At 48.3% G+C, this 14,417-nt stretch overlaps 2 pseudogenes across 2 annotated transcripts; both read right to left on the bottom strand.

Annotated features, from left to right (window-relative positions):
- Nucleotides 1-11,298: 11,298 nt before the first annotated feature.
- Nucleotides 11,299-12,229, bottom strand: LOC308241104 (ADP/ATP translocase 2-like; annotated as a pseudogene). Its single transcript has one exon. The product of its transcript is annotated as an ADP/ATP translocase 2-like (transcript).
- Nucleotides 12,230-13,826: 1,597 nt separating this feature from the next.
- LOC308241115 (mitochondrial import inner membrane translocase subunit Tim9-like) lies at nucleotides 13,827-14,104 on the bottom strand (annotated as a pseudogene). The gene has a single exon. The product of its transcript is annotated as a mitochondrial import inner membrane translocase subunit Tim9-like (transcript).
- Between the last annotated feature and the right edge of the window lie 313 nt (nucleotides 14,105-14,417).

The raw sequence follows: 14,417 nt of genomic DNA on the forward strand, positions 1-14,417 counted from the left end.
AACTTTGAAGGGATAAATAAAGGCAATATAGGATCCTATTGCCTACTTTTATCAGTGAAAAAATAGTAACAAGAAAGCACTAGAGGTGCATTTTAAAAAATTGTTCATTAAGATACAGTCTCAGTGTGGATAAAAATAAGATAACTAAAGTATAAAATCCAGCTAATGTCCATTCTCTTTGCAAGAATAATTATAGGCAAACTCCTAAATCAACCTCTCCAATTAAGCAACTTTGGATATGATAATGCATTATTGAAAATAGAGTTTGGGCCCAAGACGGTGTTACTCAGTGGTTGAGCATCAACTTATGAACCAGGAGGTCATGGTTCAATTCGGAATCAGGGGACATGCCAGGATTGCTGGCTTGATCCCCTGTAGGGGGCATGTGGGAGGCAGTTGATCCATGATTCTCTCATATTTGATGTTTGTATGTCTCTTTCCCTCTCCTTCTTCTCTAAAATCAATAAAAATAATTTAAAAATTAAAAAAGAAAACAAAACAGATTTTGGTATAATTTCTACTTCCCAGAAATAAATGGAAGGGTAGATAATTAACAAAATATAGAGAAAGTGAACATTATTAAGCAGTCACATTTATAGAAATCTGAACTCATATTTTATAAAGCACATGTGAAAAAAAATAATAGACTATGTGCTAGGCAGATAGATTCAAGGGGTCTGAGTCTTTGAATATATGAAACAAAGCCAGAAAATGTCTCTTAATTTTCTTATTTTATAAGGAAAAAAATAATATTGATTTATAAGCCATTGTTCATTGGGTTTTCCAATATGTCAGCTAAACTATTTCTAAAATAAAGTTACCAAATCAGCCCCAATAATAATTTCTATAGCCATTTATGTCTTTATAAATACGTTAATATTATAATAAAGTTGTTAATTTGCCTCTGATTACAAAGGTTTTGAGTTATTTTCTCTAAAAACACTTTTTCTAATAGATTCTTTATGTATTAGATATTAAAGAAAATGAATATACATGGGTTCATGTGTGTGGCATTATAGCAGAAACATAGATAATATGAGAGGAGAGGGAAATGAAAGGATAAGGAAATTTCAACCTTTCAGGTAACAGTTTTAGCTAACAGGTTGTTGTTTTTTTATTTAAAATACATGAAATCTGTCAAAATACTAGTGTTATTTAAAGCTATGGCTATTATCTATATACTAGAGGTCTGGTGCACAGATTCATGCACAGGTGGAGTCCCTCAACCTGGACTGTGGGGATTGGGCCGAAACTGGCTGTCTGACATCACCCAAGGGGTCACGGATTGTGAGACGGTTCAGGCCAGGCCAAAGGATCCAACTGGTGCCCAATCAGGGTCGGGGAAGGACTGTGGGAGTTTGGCCAGCTGGGGAGGGACCGCGGGAGAGATCCAGGGCAGTGTCCGGCCCATATTGCCCAAACCCCAGCAGCAAGCTAACTTACTGGTTGGAGCATCTGCCCCCAAATGGTCAGTACACATCATAGTGACTGGTCAAACGGTCGAACAAATGGAGGAACTACCTGCGGAATAACCAGTTGCTATAATGTGCACTGATGACCAGGGGGCAGATGCTCAATGCAGGAGCTGCCCCCAGCCCACAGGCCCCAGGCCAGCCAAGGCATGTGCAAGTGGGGTCCCCTGATCACCCCACCAGTCGCCCCACAGACGGAGGCAACCAGCTGCGGTGGCAGGGGGTGGGGCAGGCTGGTGAGTGGGCAGTGGCAAGGGTAGGGCTGGCTGGGGAGTAGGCCATGCCACCCCCCGATCGCCCCACTGGTCACCTCCTGCAGAGGGAAGTGAGTGGTGGCAGCAGCAGGGGGCAGGGCTGGCAAGTGGGCAGTGCCAGGCCGGCCAAGGCAGGTGCCAGCAGGGGCCCTCTGGTCACCCCATAGATAGGCCCTGATTGCCAGCCAGACCTAGGGACCCTACCAGTGCACAAATTTCGTGCACTGGGCCTCTAGTATCTGAATAATAAAGAGCTAATATGCAAATAGTAGTGATGCCCTCACGTGTAACCACCGATCAGCAGCGTGGGGGACTTGCATGAAGCTCACCTCTCCACCCCTGGCACTGGGCCCAAGGATGTGAGAATTGCTTCTCTGCCCCTGGAGCCAGGCCCCAGGGATGTAAGGCTCACAGTGCTGGCCATGGGGATGTGAAGCTTGCATCCCCAGCACCAGGCCCGAGGACATAAGGCTCACATCCCTGCCCCTGGTGCTGGTCCTGGGGATGTGAGGCTTGTGTCTCTGCCCCTGGCGCCGGCCCCGGGTATGTGAGGCTCTCGGAGGCCTACCTCTTTGTAGCGATGGATCTTGGGGCTCCTGCACTGTAACAGGACACAGGCCAGGCTGGGGGATCACCCCATAAGTGCACAAATTTCGTGCACTGGGCCATTAGTAATACATAAAAGGCTAATTGTCTGTCTGTCAGACTGGTAACTATGACACACACTGACCACCAGGAGGCAGACGCTCAGTGCAGGAGCTGCCATGACACACACTAGCTATCTACACTAATAAAAGAATAACATGCAAATTAACCATCACTCCGCTACACCCACAAGCCATGCCCACCAGCCAATCAAGAGCGAGTATGCAAATTAACCCAACCAAGATGGCAGCCAGCCACGGAGCTAGCAGGAGGCTTGGGTTTCCCCGGCAATGGAGGAAGCCAAGCTTTCCACCTGCTCTGCTCGGCCCTGGGCTCCGCTCAAGGCTACAAAGTTTCAATTATAGAAGATAAATAAATCCCAACAAAAATGACCGCAGCCACGGAGTGAGCAGGAGGCTTGGGTTTCCTTGGCAATGGAGGAAGCCAAGCTTCCTGCACACCCTGGCTGGCCCAGGCCTCCACTCAAGGCTACAAAGTTTCAATTATAGAAGATAAATAAATCCCAACAAAAATGGCTGCGGCCATGAAGCGAGCAGGAGTCTTGGGTTTCCCTGGCATTAGAGGAAGCCAAACTTCCTGGCTGGCCCTTGGATCCACTCAAGGCTACGAAGTTTCAATTATAAAAGATAAATAAATCCCAGATCCCAGGGCCTCCACTTGGGTCGCCGGGGGGCGTGGCCAGCCTGCAAACCACCACAGGCCCCTCGCCCAGACCACCCCATGGCCCAAGGGAACCTCCACAATGATCCATGACACCCTTCAGGGCAAACCAGCAGGCCCCCACCCATCTACTAGGCCTCTACCCTATGTAATAAAAGGGTAATATGCACATTGACCATCACTCCAACACACAAGATGGTTGCCCCTATGTGGTCAAAGATCCTGCCCCCATGTGGACACAAGATGGCCGCCACAAGATGGCCAGCAGGGGAGGGCAGTTGGGAGGAACCAGGCCTGCAAGGGAAGGCAGTTGGGGGTGATCAAGCCTGCAGGAGAGGGCAGTTAGGGGTGACCAGGCCAGCAGAGGAGGAAAGTTGGGGGCGACCGGGCCTGCAGGGAAGGGTAGTTGGGGGGGACCCAGGCCTGCAGGGGAGGGCAGTTGTGGGTGACCAGGCCTGTAGGGGAGGGCAGTTAGGGGTGACCAGGCCTGCAGGGGAGGGCAGTTAGGGGTGACCAGGCCTGCAGGGGAGGGCAGTTAGGGGCAATCATGCTGTCAGGGGAGTGGTTAGGGGGTGATGAGGCTGGCAGGCAGAAGTGGTTAGGGGCAATCAGGAAGGCAGACAGGCGAGCAGTTGGGAGCCAGCAGTCCTGGATTGTGAGAGGGTGCAGGCTGGGCTGAGGGACACATACCCCCCGTGCACGAATTTCATACACCAGGCCTCTAGTCCTATATAATAAAGAGCTAATATTCAAATAGTCATCACACCCTTATGCCCTCACAACCTCATGCCATCATGCCATAAGGGCTCAGACACTCAACACTAGGGATAGAGGAATGGGGACCATCCAGGTACAAATGAGCTTGTGAGAGAGGAATAGGGACCAGCCAGGCATAAATGAGCTCCAGAGAGAGAAATGGCAACCAGCCAGGTTGAGGCCCAGGAGAGGGACAAGCGGCTGTGGCCCGGGCAAAGCCATCCACCCACGGTCCCCTGTGGCTCTGGCCAACCCGGGCAAAGCTGGCCCAGTTCTTGGGTGTCTTCAGCCAGCCAGAGGGAGGGAATCCCTGGTCCCATGTGCTTGCGACTGGCCAGTGGAAGGAATCCTGAGTCCCAGGTGTGGGGCGTGGCAGAGGCAGTTAGGGGCGATCAGGCCAGCAAGGAAGCATTTAGGGGCAATAAGGCCAGTAGGGGAGCAGTTAGGAATGATCAGGCAGGCAGGCAGAGGGGTTAGGGGTGATCAGGCAGGCAAGCAGGTGAGCGGTTAGGAGCCAGCAGTCCTGAATTGTGAGAGGCAGTTGGATATCCCCGAGGAGTTCCGGATTGGAGAGGGTGCAGGCCGGGTTGAGGGATTCCCCTTCTCCATGCACAAATTTCATGTACCGGGCCTCTAGTCTAAATAATAAAGAGCTAATATGCAAATGGTAGTGATGCCCTCACATGTAACAAGAAGTCAGTAGGAGGCTGTATGCACAGCAGGCATGAGTGGGCAGAGACTTTCAGCGTCAGGAACTTGCATGAGGCTCGCATCTCCGCCCCCGGTACTGGGCCCGGGGATGTGAGACTATCATCCCTGCCCCCGATGCCAGCCCCGGTGACATGAGGCTCGTGTCCCCGCCCCCCATGCCAGGCCCGAGGATGTGAGGCTCATGTCTCTGCCCCAGCACCGGGCCCCGGGGACATGAGTCTTGCAGAGGCTTGCATCCCTGCCCCCGGCACCCAGCCTGGGGATGTGAGGCTTGCATCCCCGCCCCTGTCGCTAGCCCCAGGGACATGAGGCTTGCATCCCTGCCCCTGGTTCCAGGCCTGGGGACAAGAGGCTTGCTTCCCCGCCACCAGCACTGGACTCGGGGACATGAGGCTCACGGAGGCCTACCTCTTTGGGGTGATGGATTGTGGAGCACCCTCATTGACAGGACACAGGCCAGGCTGGGGACCCTCCTCCAAGTGCACAAATTTCATGCACTGGGCCACTAGTAGGATATAAAAGGCTAAGTGTCTGGCAGTCAGACTGGTAGCTATGATGTGCACTGACCACCAGGAGGAGACGCTCAATGCAGAAGCTGCCATTACACGCACTAGCCATTTAAAAATAAAAGGCACCAGGAACCTGGTGCTGACAAACCAACACTTGGCTTCCTCCAAGTGGGACATAGGCCCAGCCACCACCCTGGAGCGACGCCCCACCAAATCTTAGCCAATACTGCCAAGATCCCATTGCACAAAATGTGTCCCACAGACCAGACCAGCTGGAAATGGTTGCTGTGGGCATTGGGTAATGACATCAGGTAGCAATGCCTGGCTTCTTCTCCCTAGCAACAGGCCATTTAAAAATAAATGGCACTACAGACCTGATGCTGACAAACCAACATTCGGCTTCCCCCAAGTGGGACACAGGCCCCTCCACCACCCCGGAGTGACACCCCACCAAATCTCAGCCAAGGCTGCTAATACGCCATGGCACAAAATGCGGCCCACAGCCCAGCCCAGCCTGGAAATGGTGGATGTAGGTGCTGGATAATGCCATCATGTAGCAACAGCTGACTTTTTCTACCTACCAACTAGCATCCTTGGGGTTTCTTCAGCCCAGGAACCCAACCTGCTTTATAGCCAAGTACAAACATTTTACAGTTTAACCAAATGTTTGTGAAGCATTTTCCCATACCTTATCTCATTTGATCCTCACAGAAGTCCTGGAAGTAGGTAGATAGGAGACTTGGTAGAATCCTATTTTCTTTTCATTAGCAAGATGCAAATAGCAATATTAAAATATTCTTCTAATTAATTTCCTTTCAATGTGCATGAATTCATGTATTGGGAAACTAGTATATTTAAGAGAAGGGAGGGAGGGAGAGAGAGAAACATCACCCATGAGAGAGAATCATTGATCAGCTGCCTCTTGCATGCACCCCACTGGGGATCACAACCCTGGCATGTGCCCTGACCGGGAATCAAATCATGACCTCCTGGTTCATAGCTCATCTCTCAACCATTGAGCCACACTAGCTGGTCCAGCTATGGCTCTTCTTGATATATTATCCTGAATGTTTTCTTTTTAAAAATAAAAAAATGCTATTAAACTTCAAATGGAATTATACAACGACTTGTGACATTATGGTTACAAAACATGAGGTTTTCAATTGTTATGCCAAGTATATGAAATTTGGATATTCAAATTATCTGTGGGGTGTCAGAATAGCTAACCATGAAAGAGCATGACTATCTAAACTGGGATGATTGTGAAAGAATGATGCATCATTTTTTTCATTCTTCATTTTTTCAAGCATCTACCGCAGACAAAAGAAATGCCATTCTGCTTGCCTTATCTTCTTATACTGCATTTGTAAACATTCACAAAGAGTCAGAGTGGTGGTTTTAGCTTATAAAAGAGTATTGTTTTCAAAATAGCAACCATAAATACATAAGTAGCAATGTTTATTTAAGAAATATTGTGCTGATTTTGTTTGCAATCTGTACTTGTAATTCTCTGGTTAACTATTAAATTCAATGTGTATAGAATCTACTGAATAAACTTGGCCAGTGCAGTTCAATGTACCGCACATCTTGTAAAGAATAATGAGATGTCTTTCTTTTTTATTGAGCACTGTGTGATTTAATGATGTGAAGTTATTAACCATTTGTTATATCTATGCTTTTTTTTATTGAAACGCAGATAATTACTTACTGTTCATGTCCTTATTTCAACAGATTTCATTTTATCCTTGGGCTATGGAAAACATAACCCTTTTATACTATACTAGTGGCCCAGTGCATGAAATTCGTACACAGAGGGGTGTTCTCTCAGCCCAGCCAGCACTCTCTCCAATAGGGGACGCCATAGGGGATGTCTGGATGCCAGCAATCGGACATCCCTCTAGCAATCTGGGACCGCTGGTTCCTAACCGCTCACCTGCCTGCCTGCCTGATTGCCCCTAACCCCTCTGCCTGCCTGCCTGATAGCCCCCAACTGCCCTCCCCGGCCGGCCAATTTGGTTCTATTGGTCGGTTTCTATGCCAGTCAACGTCAAAAGCTCCACCTCCTAGGCAGCCATTGGCTCCTCACAGTTCACTTAGATTTGGTTCTGATTGGTCAGTTTCTATAGCAGTCAGCGTCTCTGGGCCTGTCTCCAGGCCTGATCAGAGAGGTGGGGCTGATCAGCAGGCCCCATGGAGGTCCGGAGAGAAACAGAAGCGTGGCTGCTGGTGAAGCCCCAAGAAAAAGAGAGAGGCAACAACTGATCAACAGCTGCCATGGAGGCTGCGGATCAGACCCTGCTTCTCTCTCTGGGCCTCTCTCTGGGCCTGATCCGCAGCCCCCTCAGCAGTCAGTGCTGGGTTGCCACGGCAACCCACCACTGACTGCAGGACTGACTTCTGATATTTGGTTGAGCCTTCGGTCATTTTGGACGTTATGGACTCTGGGTTTTTACATATTAGGATACTAAAAGCCTAATATGCAAAGTGTCCCCTTGACCAGAGTTTTGCTGGGAGTTCGACTGCTCAACCAGTTGGAATGATGCGCACTGACCACCAGGGGGCAGACGCTCCAACCAATAGTTTAGCTTGCTGTGGGAGCTGGTGGGCTGGACTGAAAAGTGAGGTGTGAGTTGAGAGCCCTCAGGAAGCTCCCAGGGTTTGGCCAGAACCCTGGGCAGAGGTGGGCAGGGCGGGAGCCAGGAGGAACCAGGTGGCATGGAAGCTGCTACATGTGATCCCAGAGCCTTGGACTGCGCAGCCTTCCACAGCCTGTGGTGTTCTCAGTGCGCAATTTGTAATCTTCAGAGCTGCTTCTTTTACTTGTTAAATTTCTCTATCTACTCCAGGAGGGTGGGTAGCACCATTACAGGGGTACAAGCCAGGGGTGCCTGCCAGAGGCCAAGGGGCAGCCTCGGGCTCCCGGGGATGCAACAGAGAGGGGAGCAAGGCTGTCAGAGAAACCTAGTCCCACAGCACAGGCTCCATGTCCCTGCCTTCTCTTCCCTGTGACCTGTCACCCCAGCTCTCCTCCAAGGCCCCACCTGGGCTTGCCCCGCAGGGCCCTGCCCTGCCCCACACAGCCCCCCCTCCACTCAACACGCACACACAACCTTTGGGGAGCTCCTCCCCTGGAGGAGAAAGGGGAAGGCTGCATACAGGAGGTCACAGGAGGAGGGGGAAGAGCAGGGCCCACCCACCAAGTTAGATGAAGGGAAGGGAGGGAGAGACCCCACAGGATTGGGGACAGAGATGGGCGGGGAAGGAGGGCCATGCTGAAGCATCACCCTTGGTTAAAGTAGAAATCCTGACCTCATTTTACAAACCCCAGCAGAGTGTTTGTGTGTATGTGGGGGGGGGGGGAGCAAAGACAAAAGAACCCTCTTTTGTGTGTGTGAGGGGACTGGATGGATGGAGAGCAGCATTTGATTCATGGCCTATTTATTTTTATTTCTGTTAATATATTTTTATTGATTTCAGAGAGGAAGGCAGTGGGAGAGAGAGATAGAAACATCAATGATGAGAGAGAATCAATCTGCTGCCTCCCCTTTGCCTCCTACTGGTGATTGAGCCTAGAACCCAGGAATGTGCCCTTGACCGTAATCAAACCCAGGATGCTTCAGTCCTCAGGCCTTGGCTCTATACACTGAGCCAAACCATCTAGGGTGACCCATGGCCTATTAAAAACTGCTGCAGTAGGCTGAGCTGGGGTCTTACCATGATGGCGTTATCTGATAACAAGGGCATCTCTCCTTATGTTGGAGTAATCAGAACTGCAGCCAAGCAAAAACACACCCATGGAGCCTGCAAAGAGTTTCCACACACACAATGCAATTTACTTCATATGGCAGCTGAAGAGAGTGAGCAGAGCCTTGGAAGGACATGAGGTCTCCATGATCAGGGGCTAGAGGGAAAGTGCATGCTGAGCATTCCACTCTGTGAGTTACAATCTATATATATATAAAAGCCTAATATGCTAAGAGACTGACTGATTGGTCATCCGAGTGATCGCTATGATGTGCACTGACCACCAGGAGGCAGATGCTCCAATCGGTAGGTTAGCTTGCTGCTGGGGTCCAGCCGATTGGGACTGGGCAAGATGGGGCCGGATATGCCCTGGAGCCCTCATGCAGTCCCTCTCGCGGTCCCTCCCCGGACACCGGCCCCGACTGGGAGAGATTGGCCCCGATCGCCAGCCAGATGGAGGGACTCTGCCTGTGCATGTATTTCGTGCACCAGGCCTCTACTTATCATATAAAAAAGACTATTTACCTCATGTATAAATGACTATTTTATATAGAATGGCATGCATTTTTATTATATACTAAAGGCCCGCTGTATGAAATTCATTCATGGGGGGTGGGTGGGAGGTCCCTCAGCCCAGCTGCACCCTCTCTCAATTGAAGACCCCTCTGCAGGAATTGGGCCTAAACCAGCAGTCAGACATCCCTCTTGCAATCCAGGACCGCTGACTCCTAACTGCTCACCTGCCTGCCTGCCTGATTGCCCATAACCACTCACCTGTCTGCTTGATCGCCCGTAACCACTTTGCCTGCCTGCCTGATTGCCCCTAACCACTCTGCATGCCTGCCTGATCGCCCCTAACCACCTCTTCCTTGGCCCCCACAGCAGTGGCTTTGTCTGGAAGGACATCCAGAATGACGTCCGGAAGGTCATTTGGCTGTCTGATCTAATTAGCATATTACACTTTTATTATTGTCTATACTAATAAAAGCCTAGGTGGCATCTCACCCTCGCATCATCACAAGATGGCCGCCCCATGTCGTCACAAGATACAGCAGGGGAGGGCAGTTGGGGGCAACTGGGCCGGCAGGGGAGGGCAGTTGGGGGCGACCGGGCCTGCAGGAGAGGGTAGTTGGGGAAGACCAGACCTGCAGGGTAGGGCAGTTGGGGGCGATCAGGCTGGCAGGGGAGAAGTTAGGGGGTGATCAGGCTGACAGGAAGAAGCAGTTAGGGGCAATCAGGCAGGCAGGCAGGTGAGCAGTTAGGAGCCAGCAGTCCCGGATTGTGAGAGGGATGTCCTACTGCCAGTTAACCGGCAGTCGGACATCCCCCGAGGGGTCCCAGATTGGAGAGGGTGCAGGCTGGCTGAGTGACACCCCCACAGTGCACAAATTTTGTGCACTAGGCCTCTAGTAGATAATAATTGTGTGAATTATTGTGTTACTTATTATCTAATTTTTTAAATATGTGATAGTTTACTTTGTAGTATTTTCATATTTCTTTCTTTTAAGTTTTAAAACACTGAAAGAAATTTTGAGTAGGATAATGAGACCCAGTTCATTTGGATGGGTCTTTTTTGGTTGACATTTGTTTAGTGGTTCTCTTTATTCTCTTTTTAATCTTAGAACAGTTGCATTACATTTTTTGATCATACAGGACATGGATATTTTGAAGAACCCAGGTATAATTGTGTTGTAAAAGTATTCAAATTGTTTCCTCTGCACTGTTTTTAAAGTTAATTTGTTAGAGTCTTTTTTTTTTTCACTTTTTAAATCTTTTTATTTTTTTTTTTATTTTTAGATGGAGGGTCTTTGATATAGTCCCAAATTTAAGAGGATCTGCCCAGACTTTCTTTGTTTTCAAACACTGCTCTATTATGATACTAGAGGCCCGGTACATGCATTCATGCACCGGTGTAGGGTCCTTTGGCCTCGACTGCAGGTATCAGGTCAGAACCTGCTCTCTGACATCCTCTGAGGGATCCCAGATTGCGAGAGGGCGAGTTTTGGGTGACGCACCCTGGAATCAGACTCCATCCTCTCTGGTTCCGGATATGTCACCCAACAACCGCAGCTGCCATGTCACCGCAGCTCAGCAGCTCCTATGTTGAGCGTTTGCTCCCTGGTGGCCAGTGCATGTCATAGCTACTGGTTGGAGTGTCTGTCCCCATTGCGCGTCATAGCTACCAATTGGATGGTCAAAAGGTCGGACGGTCACTTAAGCTTTTATATATAGAGATAGTTTACATAAAATATACCTCACCTACTTGAAGTATAAAATCCAGTGGTTTTCAGTATATTCACAGTAATGCATCCATCTCTACTACATAATTTCAGAATATCTTTATCACTTAAAAAAGAAGCACCAGACTCATTAGTTAATAATCCCTCACATTCCTCTCACTCTTTGCCTCTGGCAATCGCTAATCTATATTCTCTCTTTATAAATTTTCTTATTCTGGACATGTTATATAAATGGAGTCATACCATATGTGGACTTTGGTGACAGTGAATAGTTTGTCAAGAATGCTCAAGATATGCTATATAATACAACATACCTGTTCATGGGTAGGCTGGGGGAAGACTGAGAAATAATTAATCTGAACCTCTTGATTTCATCATAAAGACAAGCACAAAAGCACCAGCCATGCCTCTGAGAACATTGTACCATGCACCCTTGAAAAAAAGCTTCATCATGAGCAATCTTCCTTCAGCACTCCCGCTGCCTGTGTTTATGACGCCAGTTCCTTTGCAGCCTGACTGCATCATTATGTGGCCATAAACAGTGTCAAACAGATAGGACGTCAACCCAGTCACTTCTGTGACAGACTGCACCATCATCGAGCTGATGAAGATGTGCGTGTGCTTGGGATCTGGAAGCATTCCCTTTGCAGTATTATAGAATACCAAAGTAGGCAGCTCAGTGGATGATATGCTGCACAGACACATTAAAGCCTTGGTACAGACCCTTAATCCTTAATCCGCTCAGATTTGTAGCTCTTAACCAGGCATTCACTGAGGCCTTGGATTCCCTTTCAGCACCAGCTTTGTTCTCATCAGCTGCTAGACACACAGAACACAATGAGGTGTCCCCAGCACCAACACCTGATGCCACATTCCCTGCAAAGTAGTGGCAGAACTGGGTTCTCTTGCCTACACCACCCAGGAAGATTTGCTTGTATTTATCTTTGTAGGGAAAGTTGAGAGCCTGGGTGAGTAAGTATCTGATGACATTGGCCAGGTTACCACTCCAGAAGGACAGGGCTCCCTGCTCCTTGGGGATAGGAACCACACAGTCTATAAGGCCCATATAGAGCTTATCTGTTGTGATTTGCTTGTTGCATGCTGTACTTGCAGCAGCAGCTTAACCCCCTCGGTGGATGCTCCACTGTCTTTGAGATGGCTATGTCCACTCCACCTGCCAAAAAGTCCTTGGTGAAGGACACAGCAGTATCTGTCATATTGAAAGGAAAGAAGAGGCGGGCAACTGTGGGACTGAACTAGTAACTGAAAGGGCGGGGAGAGACCGACTCCATGTTCTCTTTGTTCCATGTCCTCCACCTCCTGGAGTCAGGTTTCTGCCCTACAACCTCTCCAGGAGCCCAACCCACACTTTTGAATTAGCCAATAGAAATGCAATAGAAATGCAAGAGGAAAGTAAGCCGTGCCCTGTCCCCATGTGCAACCTGACCCCGACCAATCAGCGGAGGCCACACTACCTCACCCCTCCTACCTCTCCCAGGCCCCGTATAAATCGGCACGTTTGGGGCCTGGGGCTCTCTCTCTGCCCCTGCCACTGCGTTGGCGAGTGTGGTAGATGGGGAGCTTGAGCTAGCTCAATTCAAGGCTCTTTGCTTTTGCATCGGACTCGGCTCCCTGGTGGTCTTTGGGGATCACGAAATCTGGGCATAACAGTAACCAGCTGGGACTCCGGGGCTCTGGGCATCAGTTTATTTTTATTTCATTTTATTTTTAATTGAATTTATTGGGGTGACATTGCTTAATAAAATTCTACAGGTTTCAAGTATACAATTGTATATACATCATCTGTTTACTGAATTGTGTGTTCACCACCCAGTCAAGTCTCCTTGTGATAGGTAGGAAGTTAGACTTGAGCAGCTAAGATGGGGCCTGCCTTGGGGACCTGACAGGGGTCAGACCAACATTGCCTTCAGGCCGCCTCTCTATGGGTGGCTCAGCAGCCAGCAGACTGCCAGCAGGCAGATTCGGAACCAGCCAATTCATGGTGCAAGCTTAAAGGAAAATTACATGACCTCAATGTGACCTTACTAGGGCCCTGGAGTAATTATAATAAAATTTGCATTGCGGTTTTGACACACCCTGTGGGTTCTTCTGTATGCATTATGGGTAAGGGCATGCCCAGAAGAAATATACTTTATGTAACTTTTTTCCCCGTCAATCATCCCTGAATGCAAATGAAAGTCTCCACCCAGAAAATTCCTCTTTTAAACCATATAATCCAGGAGTTTGGGCCATTGTCTCTCTCAACTGGCCAGCTCCTCATTTGGAGTGTTATCTTCAATAAACCCCACTTTACTTTACTTTCATTTGTGTTGACCTTAAAATCTTTTCTGATTCAATGAGAAGAACTGAGGTTCCAGCCAGTAGCCCAAATCAGTTACACTTCCAACACCATTTATCCCTCCTTTATCCTCTTCTACCTCCCCCCAACCCCTTTCCCTCTGGTAATCACTATACTGTTTTCTGTGTCTATGAGTGTTGTTTTTCTTTTCTTTTCTTTTTGCTTAATCCCTTCACCTTTTTCACCCAGCCCCCAAAACCCCCTCCACTCAGATAGCTGTCAGGCTGTTCTCAGTATCTGTTTCTAATCAAACAAAGCTGCTGAATCTTAAAGCCTTAACAAACGCTGCTGCTTATTTTCATTCAACAATAAAACCTTTTATTTTTATTATTCTTATTAAATAGAAAAAAAATTTTTTTTCAGTGGTTCGCATTTGCTAAACAGTCATGACAGACTGTTTACATCATAGCTATTGCTTTCAGGGGATTCCACCGGATGATCCTCATTTCCATCCATCAGACATCTCTATCGTAGTTGGTCAAAAGTCCTGATTGAGCTGCCAGGGCTTCATTCTGCTGAATATGACATTCCTGAAATCTCATGGATATTTGTTTCCATTATTTAAAAATACTTCTACAAACAATGTTCTGAACAGGTGGTCTCGTCAGGTTTTCTTCTTTTGTTTTGAAGTCTTTACACAGTCCAAATATCAGGTTTCTGTAAGTTTATTGTAGGGTCTAAGAAATTGCTTACACTGTTTCACCTGATTGAATTCTGGTAGTTGTAGAGCCATATTCTTTTGCTACATTTTTTTAGTCACATTTTCTGGTGCATGAACTTCTTTTCTGTTCTGGAAAAGCAGTTCAACCTTTGCTTGACTGTCTCTAGTGAAGCCTGACTTCTTACTTAACCACAGGCTTTCCCATCAGACACCAGTATGAGCCTTGAGGCTGAGCCAATCAAGTCTGAGGCTGGAGGGCTGGGGTCCGCGTGGACGCCAGGCTACTGGATAGCAGAGAACCTAAAGTAGCCTGAATTGTTGAGTTGGAGCATGGTGGCAGCTTCCCTGAGAGTTGCGAAGACCTATAGTGGTCTTCACTTGAGTG

Source organism: Plecotus auritus (genome assembly GCF_963455305.1).
Source record: "Plecotus auritus genome assembly, chromosome: 1".
NCBI classification, from domain to species: domain Eukaryota; kingdom Metazoa; phylum Chordata; class Mammalia; order Chiroptera; family Vespertilionidae; genus Plecotus; species Plecotus auritus.